The following is a 23,299-nucleotide window of genomic DNA, read 5'->3' as shown; positions in this document are numbered from 1 at the left end:
GAAAGGGCACCCTATGTTCTGTCCATCAAGTCAGTTTAATGTTAATTCTTGGGAAGAAAGCTCCACCAACTTTATGTTAGGATTTAGGCAGATCCAGAATAAATACAAATTAACAATTATATGCAGTTACAAACACAAAAGATGAAGCAAAAGGTATAACACAGATAACAGAAAGATTTAATGTGGTTCACCCTATAGACACCTAAAATTAATTAAATTAAAGCCTTTCTACATAATTAATTTATTTAATTATGTTTATCCTTATTCCTCTTAAAATTAATTAAATCAAATTTAATTAATTTTATCACTATACTCCTATAATTAATTTATCAAAATTAATTATTCTCCATTCTTCTAAAGTCATCTTAATAATTAATTCTTCTTGTAGACACCTAAAAATGTCTCATTGATCCTACACTAATTATTCATTTGTTTAATTAAGTAATTCTTTAATTATTTGATTAAATTAATTATATCTTCTAATCATCACCCTTAACAATTACTAATTGTAGACACCCAAAATTGTCCAGTCTAATTAAATAAATATTTTATTTATTTAATTATCTAAGCCTAATTCTTCTATTAATTAAATAAATCTTTATTTATTTAATTAATTCATTTATCCTCTTCTAGCATTATTTCTCATTTAAATAAATACATTTATTTATTTAAATTATCCTTTTCCTAAATTAAATAAATATCTTATTTATTTAATTGATCCCACTTCTTCTATTAATTAAATAAATCTTTATTTATTTAATTAATTCATTAACCTTTTCTACCTATGACACATGTCATTCATCTCTTAATTCATACAATACCTACCCCTTTCATTATTTTATTATTTCTTTTACCTACCCTCTAATCATAGCCGACCTCCTTTTACACCTCTCAATCTTATCCCTCCATTTCATATTGTGTCTTCTATATAAGGAGATGCTTCCTTCATTATCAAACCCTAACTACTTGATCAATTGACTACTTGGCATATGCGATCCTACTTGCAACCACATTTCGTTCTTTGTTGAGCTCTTGCGCACATAAAATATGAGAGCAAATATATCAAGCAAGATCAATGGAGATAGGAAGAATGGAGATCCAAACCCTATTGGACATGTGATGGTATAATCTTTGTGATTTCATTTGATTTGCATTGTCTTAGGTAATCTTCATATGTTATGGTGGATCTTTGTTGTTGTTAGACTAGGGTTTTGTGGTTGAATCTATTTAGTCTTTCAACATTGTTGTTATCCATTTTCACCATATACATTTTGGCACGCTCGGTGGGACTCTTGTCCCTTTTGTATTTAACATCTTTGTTGCAGATTTTGTGTTTTGAAGTTGCAGATCTGATGTTTTCGACAAAATTTTGATATTCCCGCGTCTGCGCACTTTCGGATTGCATTTTTTATTTTCTGGCGCGTCTGCAACATCTGGAATCGTGTCTGTGTTATTGGTAGTATTTTATTTTGCAGGTTCCAAGAATCGTGTTTGTGTTATTAAGTCGCGTCTGCATTCTGGATCCGCATCTGTGTCTCACAGAACCGCGTCTGCGTTAGGAAGTCACGTCTGTGTTGAGGGTAATCATGTCTGTGTTCACCAGTTTGAAATTTTGGGTTTATTGATTCAGTTTTGGGTTTTGCATTTAAAGTTTCAGATCCGGTTTATTTGGAGCTAACATTTTCAGATCTAGCTAACGAAATTGGTGCAGCTTGTCTTGAAAGCAAAATCGTTTGGTTGAAGGCCCCTATTTTCACAAAGTCTTTTGGGTTTTAAAATTTACCTAACTTGTGTGCTTGCAGGAAGGGGTGATTATTCGAAACAATCCAAACTACTAACAACTCTTTGTTGTAGGTCCTTGGCAAGGGTTTTTAGATTTTTATTGTGTGCCTTGTTTTCATAGACTAGCAAACACTTCAATTGGTGCACTAAAATTGAATCATTGTCTTTTGTGTCTTGAGCAATAGGCTCTTTTTGTTTAATCTTTAGAGGGCCTGTCTTCCCTTGTGGTCATTAGGACTACTAGTGAGAAGAGAACGACCCAAGTGGTAGCGAGGAAAACCCACCTCTTCCGAACCACTATAAATAACTGTATTCATGGTGAAAACTATGAATAACGTGTGCTGATTAGTTCATATCGACACTATGTCTCCCCATAAACCCATTTGATCAAATTTATTTGATCAGTTGTAGGGCATAACCCCTACCGGCTAGGAGCCTTCTATATTTACAGAGCTGAAAGTGCTGCATGTATGGCCACACGAGCGAATGCCCTTACTAGCACCTTTTTATTTTAGAAGCCCAAATCCTTCTAGTTGTTGGGGCAGGAGGTCGGACCTCTGGTAGCGGCCCACACATATACGGTTCTTAGTAGAGATACAAAGTTCACCATGGGGAGTTTTCGTGGGGACTGATGCTTGGCTGACCCAAGAAGTGAGTGTCGAGGGTGGAGCCAATGAGGTCAAGCATCTAAGTATCCGCTCTGAATAGCATAGCCTCGGGGGTAAAACCCCATGTGGGATCAACAACTATTGTCTTGGCGAGCCATAAGAATTGTGCTTGACTTATTTTAAACATTCAAACATTCAAGACCAAACAACAAAACATTGTGTCTTTTGTGTCTTCAAGTGTATGCAAAACATTTTTTTTACATCAAACAACACACTTTTCTTGGAGTCATTTTGGAGTCTAGACACTTGCAAACATTGGGTCTTTATCAACATTGTGTCCTCTTGTCACGAAAAATAGTCAAATAGTCAGATTTGGTCACAACAAAATGACTTCACAGATTGGAAAAAATTGCACAAATTTTGCAGAAACGCATCTGTGTCAAACATAATAGCATCTGTGTTGTACAACCGCGTTTGTGCAGGGCAGAAATGCGTCTGTGTGTCCAGAATCAACAGTGCATTTTACAAAAATCTCAGAAACGCATCTGTGTCAAACAGAACCGTGTCTTTGTCAGGAAACCGTGTCTGTGAAGTATACAAGCGTGTCTATGTTCAGCATTGAAAAAAAATAAAATTTATAGTCCAGCAAACAAACACAGTCAGTTTCGGAATTCTTGAGCTACCTAGGTCATTTCTCCAGGTTTCATTTAGCAGTCAACCTATCCTTGGGTCTCACACAGTCCACCATTGCTTCACATCTCACATTACATTCACATTTGTCTAAACTTGTGTCAAAAGGTCACTTGCTTGTCCTCATCATACTTTGTCAACACACTACATACAAACAACATTTTGCTAAGTGGTCCCTCATCAAGGTCTATCACCTTTGGGTCTCATTTGGTCTTACTTAGAGTCAAGGTCAACTTACCTCATCAAGAGAAACTATCCTCTCTTTGGAAGCCACACCTACTCTACTACATACATACTTGGTCTTACACTTTGGACATTGCAAGTACACCTCAGATTCATTTACATTCCATCCAACTCTTGGTCTTCCATACTTTTTCCATTTTCATCTAGTCTCACACATCTCGGTCAATACCTAGTTCATGGTTGAAACCCGTCTTCAAAAATCTAGGAGAGAAACTAAAGAGGCTCAAGAGTCCGCAAACATGAGTGTCTATGAGTATGACAATGATGTCTTTTTCAATTCTGATCATAACACATTACCTAACATGGATGCCTATAGAAACATTCCAAATGTTGAAAACATGGACACTACAAACAACAATGATACACACAATGACAATATGGACAACTTTTCTGTACATTCAGCAGATGTGGAAGAATCCATTATGAATCCCCATTTCAATCAATTGGTTGAGGAAATAATGAGGAGGGATAGACAATACTTTTTACAAATGATGGCACAAAGTGGAGCCAAGATACCTCATGATTTTGACATGTCTGAAATAATGGAACATAGGCCTTTGCAACAACCTCACTCTAACATGGATCAAAGAAGGCCTAATAGTGGAGGCAATAGAGGACCACATATGGTGCCTGAATATGATACTCACCTTCACAGACCATTATGGAAGTCTTATGCAGACAAATATGCTCAATCACATACTAATGCTAAGGATCAACCACCAAAGCAATTGGATATTCAAAGGCATGCTCAAAATTTGGACACAAGGAAACCCCGTGTCAAATTTGGGGGCAACACATTAGAACATGACATGCCTGTAGAATATGGTATACATGGACAAAATAGATATGGTGTTCCTCAACATGAATCTATTCCAGGTGGTCCATATACACAGCATCATTATAGACCTCCTCCATATGAACATGTGTATGATCAATATCATCCATATATGCAACATCCTCCTCGTCCAATTGGTGCCTCAAGCATGGGGTATGGTCCAAGAAGTCAATCTCCACCTAAGAGCAATTTGGAGCAACAAATCAGGTACTTACAAAAGAAAATGGAGGACATAAATACACTGAAGCCAACATACACAATGAGAGACTTATGTCCTTATCCATTTGACAAGAGCATTCCAATGCCTCCTTTTCCTACACACTTTGTGATGCCTAAATTCGATAAGTATAGAGGAAAAGAGGATCCTAAGGCACACATAAGATAGTTTTTCACAACTTGCATTGAGGTAGCAGTAGAAGAGACATATTTGATGAGATTATTCCCACAAAGCCTAGGTGATCAAGCTATGGAATGGTTCTCTCAACTTCCACCTGGAATTGAACCATGGGGTGACTTAGCAGAGGCATTTATTCAACATTTTTCCTACAACATAGAGACAGACATATCAGTCACTACTTTGTGCAACACCAAGCAAAAAGAGGGAGAGTCTTTTGCATCATTTTTACAAAGATGGAGGAATCTAGCCAGCAGATGCTCTTCTGAAATTCCACAAAAACAAATGGTAGAAACGTTCACCCAAAATGTTAACAAAGACATTGGCTATGATCTAAGGAAAGCTTGTTTGTCCACCTTCAAGGACGTCATTGAAAAAGGCTTAGCAACAGAGAAGGTCCTAATTGAACAAGGAGTCATTAAGATATTCAAGGAAAACAAAGATGACTTTAAGGGAAAAGACAAGCCGAGATTTTGGAATAGAAACAAGAACACAGTCAATGATGGTGTTGTTGATGCCAACACAGTGCGACCCAAATTCATCTTTTTGGGATCAAGTTTTACAAACAATCAAGTGAATACTCAAACAAATTCCAGGTCATGAAGGAAGTACACCCCATTGGGAGAACCACTTGAGTCAGTCTTCAAGAAATTAGTGGCAAACAAGGTAATCACAGTTCCAGATTTTCCTCCATATGAGCCAAAGGTTAAACCAAATTGGTGGAATGATGATGAATATTGTGGATTTCACAAGAGCAAGGGTCATTAAATAGGAAATTGTCATCGACTAAAGAACATCATACAAAATCTCATTGATAGAGGTGACATTGAGATTGAGGGACATTCATCCAATCAAGAACATGAGATGTTTAAGGAACCGTTCCCAAAACATGAGAAGGGAAAAGCTAAAGCCACAGAGGATCAAACCAACTATACCAGAGCATCCTACAACTATGATTCAACTATCAATCACATCTTGATGGATAATTATGTCTCTACCATTATCATCAAGGACAAAAACCCTAAGAATTCTACTTGGAAACCCAAGATTGTCCTAAAAGGTGTTGGATCTTCTTCCGAACCTACCTCTGAATGTAATGTCACAACCTGCTGAGGCAAATTCACTTTGCAAGGTGCTCCAACTAAAAACACCACTTCTTCATCAACCAAACCTGAGTATGACCTTGTAGAACAATTAGGGAAGACACCCACACTCATTTCCATCCTTGAGCTATTACGCATATCCCCCGCACATAAAGCTATTCTTGACAAAGTCTTGAGAGACACTGCCATTCCTACTGATCTGAACGTGGACCAGTTTCAAGCCATGGTGGGATACCTTTCCATTCCACACTCCCTTACATTCACAGAAGCTGATGATGCCTCCATAAGTCAGCCACATAATGCACCACTACACGTTGAAGCCTTCATACACAAACATCAAATAAAATGAGTCCTAATAGATGGAGGAGCTGGTCTAAACATTTGTACATTGAGCACAATTAAACAATTTGGATATTCTGATAAAGCCGTGAATTCTACAAATCAAATCACCATCAAGGCATATGATGATGAAGAGCGGTCATCCAAGGGCACAGTCACCTTACCTCTTAGAGTTGGGCCAGTTACGAAGGATGTGGTTTGTCAAGTCTTGGATCTAGATCTCACTTATAACATATTGCTAGGACATCCTTGGATTCATGAAATGAGGGTAGTCTCATCTACATATCACCAATGCATTAAGTTTCCTCACAATGGAGTAGAATTAATAGTTAATGGTGATCCTAATCTGTTCATATACTGCAATAACCTGAGATCAAAAACTGGGACCATCATTCCTAGTAATCATGAAGTTGTTCCTTCTTCAGCATACATTGATCCTGAGTCATTAAAACCTTCGACATCAAAAAAAGGTGAGCTTAAAGGTAAGTTTCAGGACAAAGGCATGGGGGAATACACTTTAAATCAGACCATGTCCTTACGACAAGTCATGAGTTCCCCGAAAGAATATGGAAGACCACATCCTAACAAGCAAGTATCCATCATGGTACTCAAATGGGACCCTACTACCTTTCAAAGATGGGGCAAACTGGAAGAGGAAGACTTATACAAAATGCTTTACAAAGACATTGAAGGTGACACACAAGATCACATCAGTCTACCATGTCAGAAATATGGTAAAGGCTTCAAGATTCTACAAAAATTTGGGTATGAGGGAAAAAGCCCTCTTGGGTTACAAAAGGAAGGCATCATTGAACCTTTACAACCTGAATTGACTTTCAAAAAGGAACGCTCGAAGGCACTTGGTTTCTTGACTTCCAAAGTCCACACTCAAAGGACAGAAGAAGCCTTACAAATTAAAGCTGCCAAAATTTAATAAGAGGATCACTATTCCATAGACTCCAACGAATGGGAATGGGGTTCAGACAAATCTTCCAGTGACTACGAGCTCACCGAGACATTCAGAGAGCCAGATGAACCCACAGAAGAAGAGGAATTTTATAAAAGATTCAAAGGTGGTCAAGAAACAACCCAAGAGGATTCCACACAGTCCTTGTCTCAAGGTTCTAGGTTGAAATCACATAGGATGAGAACACCTATCCCAGAATGCGCTACTAGTGATGATAATTTGGATTCGCTCACAATCGAGACTGATGAGGAGAGTGCCATCGATGACCTTGATAATAAAATTGACATACCCGAATATAATTGCATCTTCACTCTTAACCCCACTAACTTCGAAGACATTGAAGGCCTTCCCCTTGTTCACCACCAACTCATTGACTGGGATCATGAAGGACCTGCATAGTTTGACACATTCCAAAATGATGAAGCTTTTATTGACTATCTTGGCATACGAGATGATCTTCCCCCTGGGGACCATAAAGCAGGATACACTATAGAACTCAATAGTGTGGCATATTTTGGTGAGGGTATCGGACCTTCCAGTCACAAAAATGTGAAACTAAAAACAAACCAAGGGTCTTATGGTGAAAACCACATTGTGGCACTGTCTGACCCCAAAAAAGTAAAAAGAAAGGACGTATCTGAGGGTGAAAACCTCTCTGAGGAACCTGAAGATGGAAGGCTCGACATTCTCCCAGCATCATATGAGGAAAAGTCATCCATGTTGGTAGAGGAGACTATCAAAACAAACATTGGTACAGAGGAGGTTCCACACAACATATTCCTAGCTCAATCATTGACAGAGTCGGAAAGGTCAAAATTCATAAGTTTCTTCAAAGAACAACAAATCAACTTTTCCTGGTCATACGCTGATATGCCTGGATTAGATCTGGATTTGGTTATGTATCATTTGACAGTTAAACCAAGGGCAAAACCAGTGAAACAGAAATTAAGAAAGATGCATCCACAAGTGGCATTACTAGTCAAAGCGGAACTTGAGAAATTACTGGATGTCAGATTCATACGCCCAATTGATTATCCTGAATGGATCTCTAACTTGGTGCCTATCAGTAAACCAGATCGCAACATCAGAATATGTACAGATTTCAGAGACATCAACAAAGCTTGTCCAAAGGATGACTTCCCATTACCAAATATTGACTTGATTGTTGATGTTACAGCAGGTCATGAAATGTTATCGTTGATGGATGGATTTTTTGGTTATAATAAAATAAGGATCGTGCCCGAGAATCAACATAAAACATCATTCACTTGTCCTTGGGGAACTTTTTGCTGGAATGTCATGCCCTTCGAGCTAAAGAATGCAGTGCTACATATCAAAGAGCCATGACTACTATCTTTCATGATCTCATGCATGTAATTGTGGAAGATTATGTCGATGACCTCTCAGGCAAATCAATAGATAGAAATACACATTTGGACATACTTTTAGTCGTCTTTGATCGGTTGGAAAAATACAAAGTAAGATTAAACCCTAAGAAATGTGTCTTTGGAGTAACCTCCGAGAAGCTCCTAGGATTCATTGTATCAAAAAGAGGAATCGACGCAGATCCAGCAAAAGTCAAGGCCATCTTGGAGATGCAACCGCCAAGAAATATTAATCAACTTCGGTCTTTATAAGGTAGACTCTAGTCCATACGAAGATTCATAGCGCAACTTGCAGATAAGTGTAATCCTTTTCAGCATTTGCTACATAAAAACATCAAATTCAAATGGGATGATAACTATCAACAGGCTTTCTAGACACTCAAAGATTATCTTCTGAATCCACCAGTTCTAGATCAACCTCTGTTACTATACATATTAGCTACTCCAACAACACTGGGGGCACTCTTAGCACAACAAATTGCCGAGGGCAAAGAAAAAGCAGTATACTATATCAGTCGCACATTGGGGGGATATGAGCTCAACTACACACCAATTGAGCGTGCATGTCTCGCCATGGTCTTTGCTTCACATAAGTTATGACATTACATGCTCACTCATAAGACTAAGTTGGTTGCAAGAATCGATCCATTGAAATACCTTTTCAATAAAGCAACACTTACTGGGCGACTAGCCAAATGGGTAATGATCCTGAGTGAATTTGACATTAAGTATGTGGACAGAAAAATGATAAAAGGACAAGCCATCGTAGATCAATTAGCAGATGCTCCCATGATAGATGATGTTCCTCTAAGTTCAGAATTTCTAGATGAATCCATTTTAACAATGTCACATGTAAAGCCATGGCAACTATACTTCGACGGCTCATACACACAGCATGGGGCAGGAGCTGGCATCCTCTTTATAACTCCTCAAGGGGATTCTATACCAAAATCATACCGCTTATCATTTCCTTGCACTAACAATATAGCAAAATATGAGGCATTAACAATGGGATTACGGATTGCAATTCAGTGGAAGATCCAAGAACTTTGTGTTTTTGGGGACTCTCAACTTGTAATCTGTCAAGCAACTGATGATTACCAAACAAAAGATGAAAAATTAATGCCTTATAAACAAATGGTGGATGACCTGAAACAACATTTCACAAAGATAGATTTTGAGCAGATACCAAGAGAGCAAAATCGCGCCGCTGATGTCGTGGCTACAATTGCTTCACTGATCGATCTACCTCCAAATGAGACCCGCTATGAGTTCTTGGTGGATAACCTTTTGGTTCCTTCATATGAGATCATTCCTACTGAGATGATATGTGTCGTTGGTCCTGAGTCCCATTATATGGTTCCATTTTCACATACCTTCATGACAATACCCTACCTCTTGATCTATCAAATAACCAATGTCGCACTTTCATTTGCCAATCTTCTCGATACGTCATTTTAGCTGATATCCTATACTGGCGAGGTCTAGATGGCACTCTTCTTAGATGTTTAGAAAGTGATGAAGCTCAGATTGCGTTACGTGAAGTGCATGAAGGGATATGTGGTCCACATGCTAGTGGTCCTACCTTGGCCAAGAAACTCATCAGGACTGGATATTACTGGCCCAATATGGAAAAGGACTCATATCAGTTTGTCAAGAAATGTAAGAAATGTCAAATTCATGGAGACCTCATACATGCACCAGCACAAGAACTTCAACCAATTGCGTCTCCTTGGCCCTTTTGTCAGTGGGGACTCGATCTCATAGGCAAGATTCACCCTCCTTCCAATGGTCATAAATTCATTATCACTACCACAAAGTATTTCACAAAATGGATTGAAGTCATGCCTCTCACACAAGTCACTGGAAAACAGATTGCTACGTTCATCCTCAACTATATCATTTGCCGATATGGTATTCCTATTTCCATTATCACTGATAATGGGCGTCCCTTCAAAAATCAAGATGTTCGTGAACTCTGTGACCGCTTCCATATTTCCCATCATTTCTCCATGCCATATTACCCCCAAGGTAACGGTCAAGCTGAGGCATCTAATAAAGCAATCCTTAAAATCCTAAAGAAGACAGTTGACGATGCTGGCTGTAATTGGCATATCAAACTTAATCCTGCACTTTGGGCCTACCACACAAGTGTCCACACACCTACAGGAGCTACACCCTATTCAATTGTCTATGGCACTAAAGCCATCTTTCCTATTGAGTTCGAGCTACCCTCTTTACGGGTCTCTTTGCAAAACATCATCAATGATGAAGACTATAGGGTCTCTTGCTTACAAGAGCTTGAACTACTGGATGAACGAAGACAAACTACTTTTAATCATCTCAAGGCTTACCACCAACGAATGAGTCGTAGCTACAATCATAAGGTTAATCCTTGCACATTTGAGGTAGGTGACTTGGTTCTCAGAGAAAACCCCAAAAATCAGCAAGACAGAGAGAAGAAGGGCAAGTTTGAACCAAATTGGCTTGGTCCTTACATCATTACAGCAGCATATCAATCTGGTGCATATCAGCTCTCAACTATAGAGGATGAACCTTTGGAGGATCCTATCAACAACATGCACCTTCGTAGGTTTTACACATAGCTCTTCAAAGTATCCTAATTTCAAAAATACAAAAAAATCAAAAATTTCAAAAATACAAAAAAAAAATTATTATAAAACAAAAAAATCGTTACTTGGTGAAAACCTGGCAAACAGGAGCCTTGTGACACAAAAAACATTGAAAAATCGAAAAAAGTAAAGAGAAATAATTTCGTCCAATGGTGAAAACCACTTCGGTGGCATCCTGGGCAAGTACCATGGTGAAAACTAGGTCACCAGTGCCATGAGTAGAGACATTGCTCCTCCCTCCTTCAGGATTCACTTTCATCCTTTTTGCACACACTCACAACCTATTCGTTCATAATAAACTTACCCATTCCCATCATGGCTTGTTATTGATCTACCCAAGATTGGTTAGCCATTCATAATAAACCTCCCTTTTCACCTCCCTTTCCATCCATAATAAATCAGATCCTATCTGTGGCTAAGGCAAATCCTATGTCTAGTGATGGGTGTGGCACTGAGAACATCACATGTTTCGAGGAGTACAGTTTCTTATAGCTTTCTTCAGTCTATCCGCGCACAATCCGCAATAAAGCAACATTTGCATCACCAATCCGCAATAAAGTTCTATTTTCTTCGCAATAAATTATCAATTTCATGAATTTAGTCAGTTTCAGATGAGACAGCAGCAACAATGGGCTTCAACAAATCAAATCTTTCAACAGACTCAGACAACATATGGTTTAGTGCTATCTATCCTTTCTGTAAAAGTAAACATTGTGACCACAATCAAATAAGACTTATACAAGTGACAAGAGACACTAAACTTGAGGACTACAGTGGATGTTGGTGTCGAGTCTTGGTTTTCCTTTGATTTTATCTTTTGGTGACATGTCTTTTAGCTTTTTCGAGATGTCTCTGACTAGAGATTCTATCTCCAGGATGTCTTTGACTAGAAAGGCGAGGATGGGGTATCGTCACCTATTTGTATTTGCTGTCTGTAGATTGTCTCTTAGTAATGCTATGACTTGTCCAAGGATATGTGCACACTGTGAGTCTAGTGTGAACTGGGGCATTCCTTGTTTGTGACTGTCTTATCTCCATGCAAACAGGTACAATGACTTTTTGGGTCGAACATATGCCTCGATTGTCATAACCTACTTGCCATAATAAAGCTCAATGATGATAATGCACAAGAAGCTCTTTCACTTTCATATTTTCTGTCTTCCATCCTCCTTTCTTGATTGACTTCCATCATCCTTCTCGAGTCTGCGTAGCCTGCTATCACATGACTGAGTATAATGACATGCCAAAAACATTTGTATTTCATGTAGTTGCACCTGCATTACCTCATATTAAGCAGTTCATAAATACATATAGATATCACAACTGCATCACATCCTGCACACAACACCTATTAGCACAATTTACATTTGCATTATCATATTCATTTGCATTACATACATTCACAATTGCATCATGCATACACATATAAAACATAAAAGAACAAATATATCGCATTACATCATGTACATATTTGCATCCATATCATAAGCATCACATAAGAACATCTCATCACATAGGTACACATGCATATAGCTGCCGCAAAGATGAATCATCTCATATATATATATAAAAAGTGTCATGATACAATGATGTCAAAAATCATATGGCTACAATCACCTGAAGGCATCTACATCATCATACAAAAATGGTACAATATTGATACATAGGGAGCCCTCTACGGCTATGATGAACTCCCTCCCTCGGAGTTGCTTGGCCTTGATGGAATCTAAGCCCCTGAAGGACCCACCACAGGATCATCCCTCCTGTCCCCTCTATCTAGTGGTGGTGGAGGACCCATGACCCCACCACTAGATGCTTGTCTCCTCCGGCTCCCTCCCATAGCTGTCATTGTCCGCGATGGTCTATGGAAGCTCCTCGCCCGCTGATCTGCTGGCACTGCACCATAATAGAGATCCCACCAGTAGGCAATCTCCTCTTCTGCCTGCAAGACGTAAGCATATCTGGCCCTTGTGTCCTCTGCAACCACCCCTTGTGTCGCCCTATCCGGAAAGAGGAACCCACTGATCACTCCTCCTATCACTGCTGGTAGCGCCAATCCTATAGCAGTCACAGTGTCCCACACCACATGTCCAGCCCTCATCTCCAATCCTGGGTCCTGGAACACTCGTCTCAAGGCCTCCTTGTCTCCATCTCGATCATAGGGAATCAACTCCCCATCGATCGGTATCTGCAAGATCCTATATACATCCTCAAGGGTGACTGTCATCTCCCCCATCGGTAAATGAAATGTACATGTCTTGGAGTGCCATCTCTCTGCGAGTGCAGTCAGCAATCCTATGTGTGCCCAAAACTCAGGCACATACAGAATATGTCTCAATCCCATAGCCTCGATCGCAACTCGCTCCTCAAAGGTCAGCTCAGGTCACAACCTCTGAATCGATGGGAATCTCTCCCATGACTCCAGCATAGGCAAATACTCCTATAGTCAAGCAAATCAATCATGTCAATCATAGCGGCATTCACTGTTCATCACAAAAATGCTACTTTTTATCTAAGTGCATATGGCTATCTATCCTAGTGACACTCATTGTTTATCACAAAGTGTTTCTTTTTCCCTAGTGACACTCACTGTTCATCACAAAGTGTTGCTTCTATCCTAGTGGTACTCCCTGTTCATCACAAAGTACTACGTGTGTGGCACTCCCTATTCATCACAAAGTGCTGCTCACATTTGCACTCACTGTTCATCACAAAGTGCTACTCACATTTGCACTCACTGTTCATCACAAAGTGCTGCTCTTTTTTTTAGTACTCCCTATTCATCACAAAGTACTCTATCTTGGTACTCACTATTCATCACAAAGTGCCTTGATCTATCCTAGTCTTCCCTAGAGGACCTGTTTAAGTGTATCCTCTCAGCAGCTTATCCAATCGACAGCATATGTTTATCATAGAACTGTCGATTTGACCCAGAAGACAAAAATTCACATTTTTTTTGACACAAACGCGCTTTCCTGACATAAATGTGCTTAAAAACTGCACAGACGCACTTGAAAAACACAGACATGCCTGAAAGACACAGACATGCTTATGCTCTGCACAGACGCGCCTGGGCAACACAGACGTGCCTTCTTGGCATAGATGCGCCTACACATCACAAACACGGCCGCATTTGGCACAGACGCGGTTTCCATCATAGACGCACCTAGCACCAACACAGACGCGCCTTGCGAGCATAGACGCGCCTGGCACCAACACAGATGCGCCTAAACATTTTTGGACATTTTTGGACCTTAACCTACCATGCATTTATTGCTCTATGTACCATGCATTAATGACAACAATCAACGTAACAAAGTATGAGGAGGTTTTGCGGTACTTACCGGCTCTCTTGCCTCTGCTGGCCTCTGGAATCGGCGAACGCGGTTGAATCTGTGAACGAAAGCCATCACTACTCACTGCTGGTGCTCTTTTCTCTCTCTGCACTCTGCTCTCGTGGATGTGTAGATGACAATGAGGATGTATTTTCCCCCGTGGTCTATCTTATAGACTACCCTAGCCCTAGCCCTCGTCTCTCGAGTCATTCTTCATTATCCCGTGACTCTGTCACTTTATCCGGTCAGTCCATTCTATCCCGTCTTTCTTATCAAGAGATTGTCTGCAATCTTTTTAGACATTTTTATCCAATCTCTCGAGGGGGCATATCATTCCCATCTTGGGGCAACTCTGTATCAGTTCATCTTATCTTCTTTGAAACAACGCGACAAGCCGCATTGTCTCAAAGAGGGGCAAAATGTAGACACCCAAAATTGTCCAGTCTAATTAAATAAATATTTTATTTATTTAATTATTTAAGCCTAATTCTTCTATTAATTAAATAAATCTTTATTTATTTAATTAATTCATTTATCTTCTAGCCTTATTTATCATTTAAATAAATACATTTATTTATTTAAATTATCCTTTTCCTAAATTAAATAAATATCTTATTTATTTAATTGATCCCACTTCTTCTATTAATTAAATAAATCTTTATTTATTTAATTAATTCATTAATCTTTTCTACCTATGACACATGTCATTCATCTCTTAATTCATACAATACCTACCCCTTTCATTATTTTATTATTTCTTTTACCTACCCTCTAATCATAGCCGACCTCCTTTTACACCTCTCAATCTTATCCCTCCATTTCATATTGTGTCTTCTATATAAGGAGATGCTTCCTTCATTATCAAACCCTAACTACTTGATCAATTGACTACTTGGCATATGCGACCCTACTTGCAACCACATTCTGTTCTTTGTTGAGCTCTTGCACACATAAAATCTGAGAGCAAATATATCAAGCAAGATCAATGGAGATAGGAAGAATGGAGATCCAAACCCTATTGGACATGTGATGGTATAATCTTTGTGATTTCATTTGATTTGCATTGTCTTAGGTAATCTTCATATGTTATGGTGGATCTTTGTTGTTGTTAGGCTAGGGTTTTTTGGTTGAATCTATTTAGTCTTTCAACATTGTTGTTATCCATTTTCACCATATACACTAATTATTCACATTTTTATTATTTCATCATTTTAATCAATTAACCCTATCTCAAATATTAATTATTTAAATATTAATTATTTAATTAATTATGACATTTTCCTTAGTTAAATAATCTTTATTTATTTAATTAATTCAATTTCCTATGATTAAATAATTTTATTTAAATTAATTGATTAATTATTTAATTAAATTCTTCCAATTCCCCAAATTATAATTCCAGTTAATTCCAACTAATTTTATTTCATATTTCCCCAAATTTCATCTAATTTCACATTTTCAAATTCACATTTGACCAAATCTGAATTTCAATTAATTTCATGTGCATTTCAGCATTCAAAAGTCTAAATTCAAATTTGAGTTGAAAATGAGAATCAAATTCAATTTCAAACTCCTAAAGCACATGCTAAAATGAGAACTGATTGATCAAATCAATTAACTCAATTAACTCATCAATCATCTTTTTTAACTCTCAATCACCTTTTTCTGACTAATCCATCTAATCAGTCGTCTCCCCATTCAATCTAGTCAACTAGCTAGTCAATTTCATCTATTGATCAATCAATTGACTTCACTCTCCAATAAAAATGAGTTAACAGGTCAATCTAAATCAGTTATTTGTCAATCGGATTTGAGTTCTTTTCCTCACCCCTTATGTGTTGAAAACCTATAAACTCAACCTCTTTGCTCATATCAATCTAGAATCACGGTCTTCAAATCTATTGTCCATCTTATGCAGGAAATCAATACAATATGTGAAAGCCACCTACATCAACAATAATGGAGAAGAGAAATGGAAGCCTTGCTATGTCAATTGAGGGAGTTTTAAATAGACCATTCTTTCAATTCAATTGTTTTTGCATCATTCTATTGTCATTCAAGAGTAATATTAATTAGATTAGAGTTGTGAATCACTCTTTGATATTTGATTATGCTATTTACATTTATTTTACCCCTAAGTACACTTCTAAATTCCTCTTAGTTAATTAATTCTAATTAATTAACTTAAGTCATGTGATTCCTACAAATCACTTCTCCTAATCCTCACTTAGCCTAATTAATTCTTCTAGAATTTCTCATAATCATGCTTAAGATTATTCTTCAATTTAAATTCCTCCACTCATTCTCTCTCCTCTTGTCACATCCTCCTAACTTTACCACTTGCACTCTAATCCCTCATCGACCCACCTAATCAATCTCCTTAGTTATTTGAACATCCCTAATCAACTCGATCCTTCCAAAGAAATTCAAATTCTTTGAATCTTCATATGCATCCTCTTCCAAAAGATTTATTAATTGTTTTTCTCAATTAGTCTTCTCACTCATCCTCTTATTTTGGAATTTTTAATTCCTCCCCATTCTCCAAGGAAATTTTAATTCTTTTTTCTCTTCCCAATGTACTTGGGAGCTCTTCCCCATGAACCTTGATAGGTGTGGAGACAAGAAATGTATTTATGGAAAATCTCTTGGTCTCCACACCTTGTCCTCTCAATCCATGTGCTCCCTCTCAAATTGATCTCAACCCTTCATCCCAAAATCAATCTCAATCCTTCATTTTGGCCTCCTCCAATCTATAAATTGGAGTCTCATCTCCTCACAAATCATCCACTTTTCATCTAATCTTATGATGTCCATTTGAGATTCAAAATCATCCATCATACCATCATAAGACCCAAATATTCCCTCATTTAAGTCAAATCCCTCTCATCCATCATCATCATATAAATCCAATCTTGTTGTGTAGTGGAGAACAATCCACAATCCACCATCAAAGGAGAAAATCAAGTAGAGCAATAAGGATGCCTCTACTTCATCAAGCTCAATCAAAGGAAGAGTAGAAGCTAAGGTATAATGGTTTATTTTTGAATTTAAATGCATTATTTTGTGTTTTATTTGGTTTATACACTAACCATTAGGCTTTAGATTTTCCCTTCTTCACACCCAACATGGGATACATCCACCAAACACAGCCGCCCAATATTTTCTTATTATCTATTAAAATCAATACAATACCATTACAATGCCCTTTTACATTCTAGTCGCCTATAACAAACAATTTTTAGGGCAACACTCAAAGTTGGTTATTTTTAGGATTTTTTTCAATGTCCTTTTTTTTCAACAAAAAACAACAAGGATACATAATGAGTGTACAGTACTTAAATGACCAGTAACCATATATTAACAATCTCCCACTTGGAGACTAATAAAGCTCCACACCAAACAATCTCCCACTTGGAGACTGATCCTGGACAACACTGTTGAACTTGCAGCTCCCATTGGATAAAACTCCTAGATTCATTTATACCTTAATTCCATGACGTTCAATCAAGAATGCCAAGAGAAACTAAGGAGGAAATCAGCTTCTCCCATGAGACTACCTTCAGGAACATATATGTAGGATTATCACTTGTGTGAATTTTCTCAAGCCATAACTAACCATCCTCCAAAATAGACCGTATGAAGTGGTACTTGAGCTGAATGTGTTTTGTCCTCGAAGGAAGAGCATAATTATTTGCAAGATGAGTGGCACTCTGGCTATCAGTATACATTGGGGTATCCTCCTAAATTTGCCCCAGTTCCTACAGAAAATGTTGTAACCAAATCATCTGCTTGCTAGCTTCAATAGAAACTACATAATCAACATTTGTGGTTGAAAGCGCAACAACCTTTTATACTCTAAAAATCCAATTAATTGTAGTTCCCCCTATAGTAAAAACATATCCTGTAGTACTCATCCTTGTATCAATATCACTTGTCAGATCGGACTCAACATATCCTCGTAGAGTAGAATTTGATCCTTTGAAACATAATGCCTTTCCAGAAGTACCCCTCAAATACCTAAGAATCCATTTGACAACATTCCAATGTTCCATTACCGGATTGCTTACGTACTTGCTCACAACTCCCACTGCATGTGCAATATCTGGTCATGTGCATACCATTGCATACATCAAACTATCAATAGGTGATGAATACAAGATGTTAGACATTCTATTTACCTCTTCATGTGTCTTTGCACACATCTCCTTAGTCAATTTGAAATGACTAGCTAAAGGTGTAGCAACTGCTTTTGCTTTCTGCATGTTAAATATTTTCAACACCTTCTATATATACTCACTTTGGGACAAAGTTAATGTTCTATTTTTCAAGTGTCCCATGAAATCCTCATACCAAGGATTTGCTTAGCTGCACCCAAATCCTTGATAGCAAATAACTTTGCTAATTTTTGTTTAAGTTCATTTCTATGCTACATGTTAGAACCAGTAACAAGCATGTCATCAACATAAACTAAGAGGATAATATAATTGCCATTATCCAATCTCTTAAAATAAACACAATGATCAGAATAACATCTGTGGTAACCTTGTTCAGTCATGAAACTATCAAATTTAAATACCATTGTCGGGGTGCTTGCTTTAGAACATGCAGACTCTTCTTCAACCTGGACACTAACTCCTCCTTACCTTTGACTTCATATCTATGTGGTTGTTGCATGTATATATCCTCCTCCAAATCCCCATGGAAAAAAGATGTTTTAACATCTAGCTCTTCAAGATGCAAGTCTTCTATAGCCACAAGACTTAGAACACTTCTAATTGAAGTCATTTTTACAATTGGAGAAAATATTTCATCAAAATCTATACCCTTTTTCTATGCAAAACCTTTAACTAGGAGTTTGGCCTTATATATTTTATGTCTTCCATACTCCTCCTTGAGCCTATAAACCCATTTATTTGGCAATGCTCTTTTTCCTGTAGGTAATGGGACTATGTCCCAAGTCTGATTCAACACATATATGAACACTACTTGCATGATCAGTCACCATATATCAATACTTTAATGGCCACTAATTATGTCTTAGCCAACTCTTCTCAAGTTAGCCAACCACTTAACAATTTACTCCTCTATTTTTCTCAAAGGGACTAAAAATCCACTCTAAACGGTCTAATCATTACTAGTGAAGACAATTGTTAGTAATTTTTCTCCACTTAAAAAGGAGGGATTGAATAAATACATTCACATGAAAATAAAAGCCACGCACCACAAAATAAATGCTCATCCAAATTCAAAATTCTTACCTTTGAGGATTCATTAAATCAACCCCTAGTAGTCAGTCATCAAAGATTAAAGGCTAGAGAAAGAAGGCCTAATTTTAATAAAGCCCATCTGACATTTATGGTAGCATGCAGGTGCTAGAATCCTTCAATTCCCACTTCATTTCCATCATTCTATCCTATTTGTAAAATATTTTCATATGCTTACCTATCAATTTCCCATTCACCACTTCTTCCATCCCTTTTTTGATTCGATCTATGATAAATTCCACAAGGCTAACTTCCTCCTTGAATATTATTTTCTTTCTTTCTTTCCAAATCTACCACGCCACCATTAAGGGCCCTACCACCTAAAGGTCCCCCCATTTTGAATGTCTCCCTATTACCAGCCAAGTCAGAAAAAAATCCAATAAATCCCAACTTCTCACTAATTGCCATTCTATCCTTTTTGAGAGTCACTCCCAACAAGCCTCTCTCACTAGGAACCATAGGAGGAGATGATCTAGAGTTTCCTCCTCCCTTTTGTACATGAAGCACATATTTGGCCTATCTATACCTATTGATTTCAATCTACAACCATTTAATATTCTACCATGGAAGCCTATCCATAAAAATGCTCCTGCTTTTGATAAAACACTTTTATCCCAACATAACTTTTAGGGCCAATTCATATCCATTGCTCTTCTTCTTTGGATAGCATATCCCAGGCTAACTTTGTAATTTCTAGATTTAGTCGCACACCATAATAAAGAGTCCTCTTCATCTGAAAAGATGATTGATATATTATTTAGCATTTCATTCAAACTATTGGTATTCTCCAAATTCCAAGTACCAATCGCTTCCCACTTGACCTGCGAGTGATTCTGTATTGGATTTTTGAAATAGTCGGCAACCAATTCACCTATGTTGTCCTTGGCCATCAAAATATAATCCTTATCCTCTATACATTCTATCAACGGTCTCTCCCCTTGCCACAAGTCTCTCCAAAATCGAGCCTTTCTACCATTCCCAATTTTCCACATAAGATGTTCTTTAATGAGTCTTTTGTTTTCCGATATGAATCTCAAAACTGCCAACCCTAATTCAGAATTGGCTATTGTGAAGATTCTCTTCAGGTCTCCAAAGTCTAAATATTTATGTCTCACAAGTTTACACCAAGGTTTGTGAGGAGACTTGTATGTCTTCCATGCCAACTTGGATCCCAAAGCTAGGTTCTACAAGTCCATTTTCCTAAGTCTTGCACCTCCTTCTATTTCAACAAGTAGGTCATCTCCCAATTGATCAATGGGATTCTCCTAAAATTATTCGATCCTTCCCACAAAAATTTCTTGAGAAACCCATCCAAAGCCCCTATGGATCCAACTGAAAATGGGACATGCTATATAGATGGGAACCATAGATAACACCAATTTTATCATTTGGATTCTACTCGCCTAGGACAACCACCTATTCTTCCACATCATAGACTTGGACCCAAAAACCTTCACATACTATTTCAAAGTGTTTTTAATCTCCTTCACTTCTTGTTGTAAGGCCTCTCTAAATAGGATAGTGGCATCCACGCATTGTGAATGTGTAATGGGATCTAAATCTCTATGCACCCTTACATCTTTCCTCATACCCATGAGGCATTTTTTTATGATATTCCTCCCTTATACTTAGGCCATCAAAACAAATAGGGATAGAGACAGGGAATCTCCTTGGTGCAATTTGTTGGATGCTTTAAAAAACCACAGACAGAACAATTGACGAGTACAAAAATATAGGAGGAGGAGATACAATATCTTAAAAAATCCAACCATTTCCTACGAAATCTGAACTTCTCTAAAACTTTCATCAAGAAATCCCAAATAACCCAATCATAGGATTTACTAACGTCTAGTTTGACCACCATACCTTTCAAGTTATCCTTTCCCATGGAGTGTATAGTCTCTACTGCCAAAATAATGTTATCTGAAATTTCTCTATCTCGAGTGAATCCATGTTGTTCATTTGAGATGAATTTGTTTAGGATCTTTTTTAATCTGATAGAAAAAACCTTTGAGATAATATTGAATAAAGAATTGCATAAGGAAATCATTCGATAGTCTATCATAGATTCACAATTTTGTTTTTTGGGGATGAGGACTATAATAGTGTTATTTATTTCTTTCACAAATCTTCTCTTCTTCCTGAAATCCTCTACAAATCTTCATATATCCTCTCCCATGAACTCCCAACATCTTTGGAAGAGCTCTGCATTGAATCCGCTTGATCCAAGTGCCCTTTTTTAGCACAGTGAGAAAGTGTCCTTTTGACCTCTTGCATCAAGAATGGTCTCGTCAATGCTTCATTGTCTTCTTTTGAGACCTCCTCCTGAATCACTTCTAGCATATGCTTGTTCCTCCCAAAATATCTACCTCCATTTGCGCTAAGAAAAATTTGAAAATATTGAAGCGTCGTCCTTTCAATCTTGTCCCCATTAAGAGACCAAGAACCCCCCTTGTCTTTGATTGATTCAATCTTGTTTAGAGTTTTCTTGGCCTTCACTGGGGAGTGAAATAATTTTGTGTTGGAGTCTCTTGCCACAAGCCATAGTTCCCTGGATTTATCCCTCTAATATATCTCTTCTCTCTTCAGGACCTTTGCTAAACTTCCTCATTCCAAGCTTCAATTTCCTCCTCCAATCTCATATTCTTGACAGGGATGTTCTTAAAGGAATCATGATTCCAATTCTTGATCTTGTATCTTACAAGAAATGCAGCCTTTTAACAAAATAGCAGCTAGGGGAACCCACAAAAAATAGTACTCTCATCCTACCATCTTTTTAGGAGATCCAAAAAAACCTCATCCCTCCACCACATGGTTTGGAACTTGAAATTCCCATGTTTCCAAGTCTCGCCGACACCCAATTCCAATTGCAATGGAAAATGGTCTTACATTGAATTTGGCATGATTATGGATACCACTGAATATTGGTCCTCCAACCACTTGGAACCCACAAAAAATCTATCAAGCCTCTCCAATATCTTGGTGAATTTTCGTCTTCTATTTGTCCAAGTGTATTTGACTGCTACAAATTCTTGAAAATCTTCCATGATCCTATTATCTCTTCGAAGACCTCCATTTTTATCCTCCAAGTCCAAAATGGTGTTGAAATCTCCAGCTATCACCAGCCAGTCCTTGCCCAACTCTTGAATTCAATCTGAGATCTCAATCCAAACTCTCGCTTTGTCCTCTTTTTTAGTCGACCCAAACACATTGATCAAAGAGAACAACATATCATTTTACAATATTTTCACTTTACATGACATCCAGTTGTCCGACATTTCTACAGGGATAAATTTAACCACATGGGGGATCCACATGATGCCCAAACCCCCACAACCCCTCTCACTTCTTGAAAACAACCTTCCCATTTCAAGCAATAATGCAAAACACTCAGCACTTTATCCAAACTATGCTTGGTTTCTTGAAGAAGGATCACGTCATTAGAGCCCTTCTCTAATGAACACTTAACCAATAATTTCTTATCAGGAGCCACTAGGCCCCTGACATTCCATGTGAGCATCTTCATAGCTTTCCAAGGGAGGGATTGCCTCTCTTGGATCTCTTCATGAAATCAATAATGTTGATAATCCTGTTCTCTTTCACCCTATCCTCTTGCATTTGCTTGTTGCCCCTCCTACCTCTAGACCCTTTGGCTCTCCCCAATAATGTATTAGCTAATTGTCTAATGCATCTTGGATGTAGAATATCCAATTCATCTTCT

Source organism: Cryptomeria japonica, chromosome 7, assembly GCF_030272615.1.
Source record: "Cryptomeria japonica chromosome 7, Sugi_1.0, whole genome shotgun sequence".
NCBI lineage: Eukaryota > Viridiplantae > Streptophyta > Pinopsida > Cupressales > Cupressaceae > Cryptomeria > Cryptomeria japonica.
Note: the sequence above shows the minus strand (reverse complement) of the source record.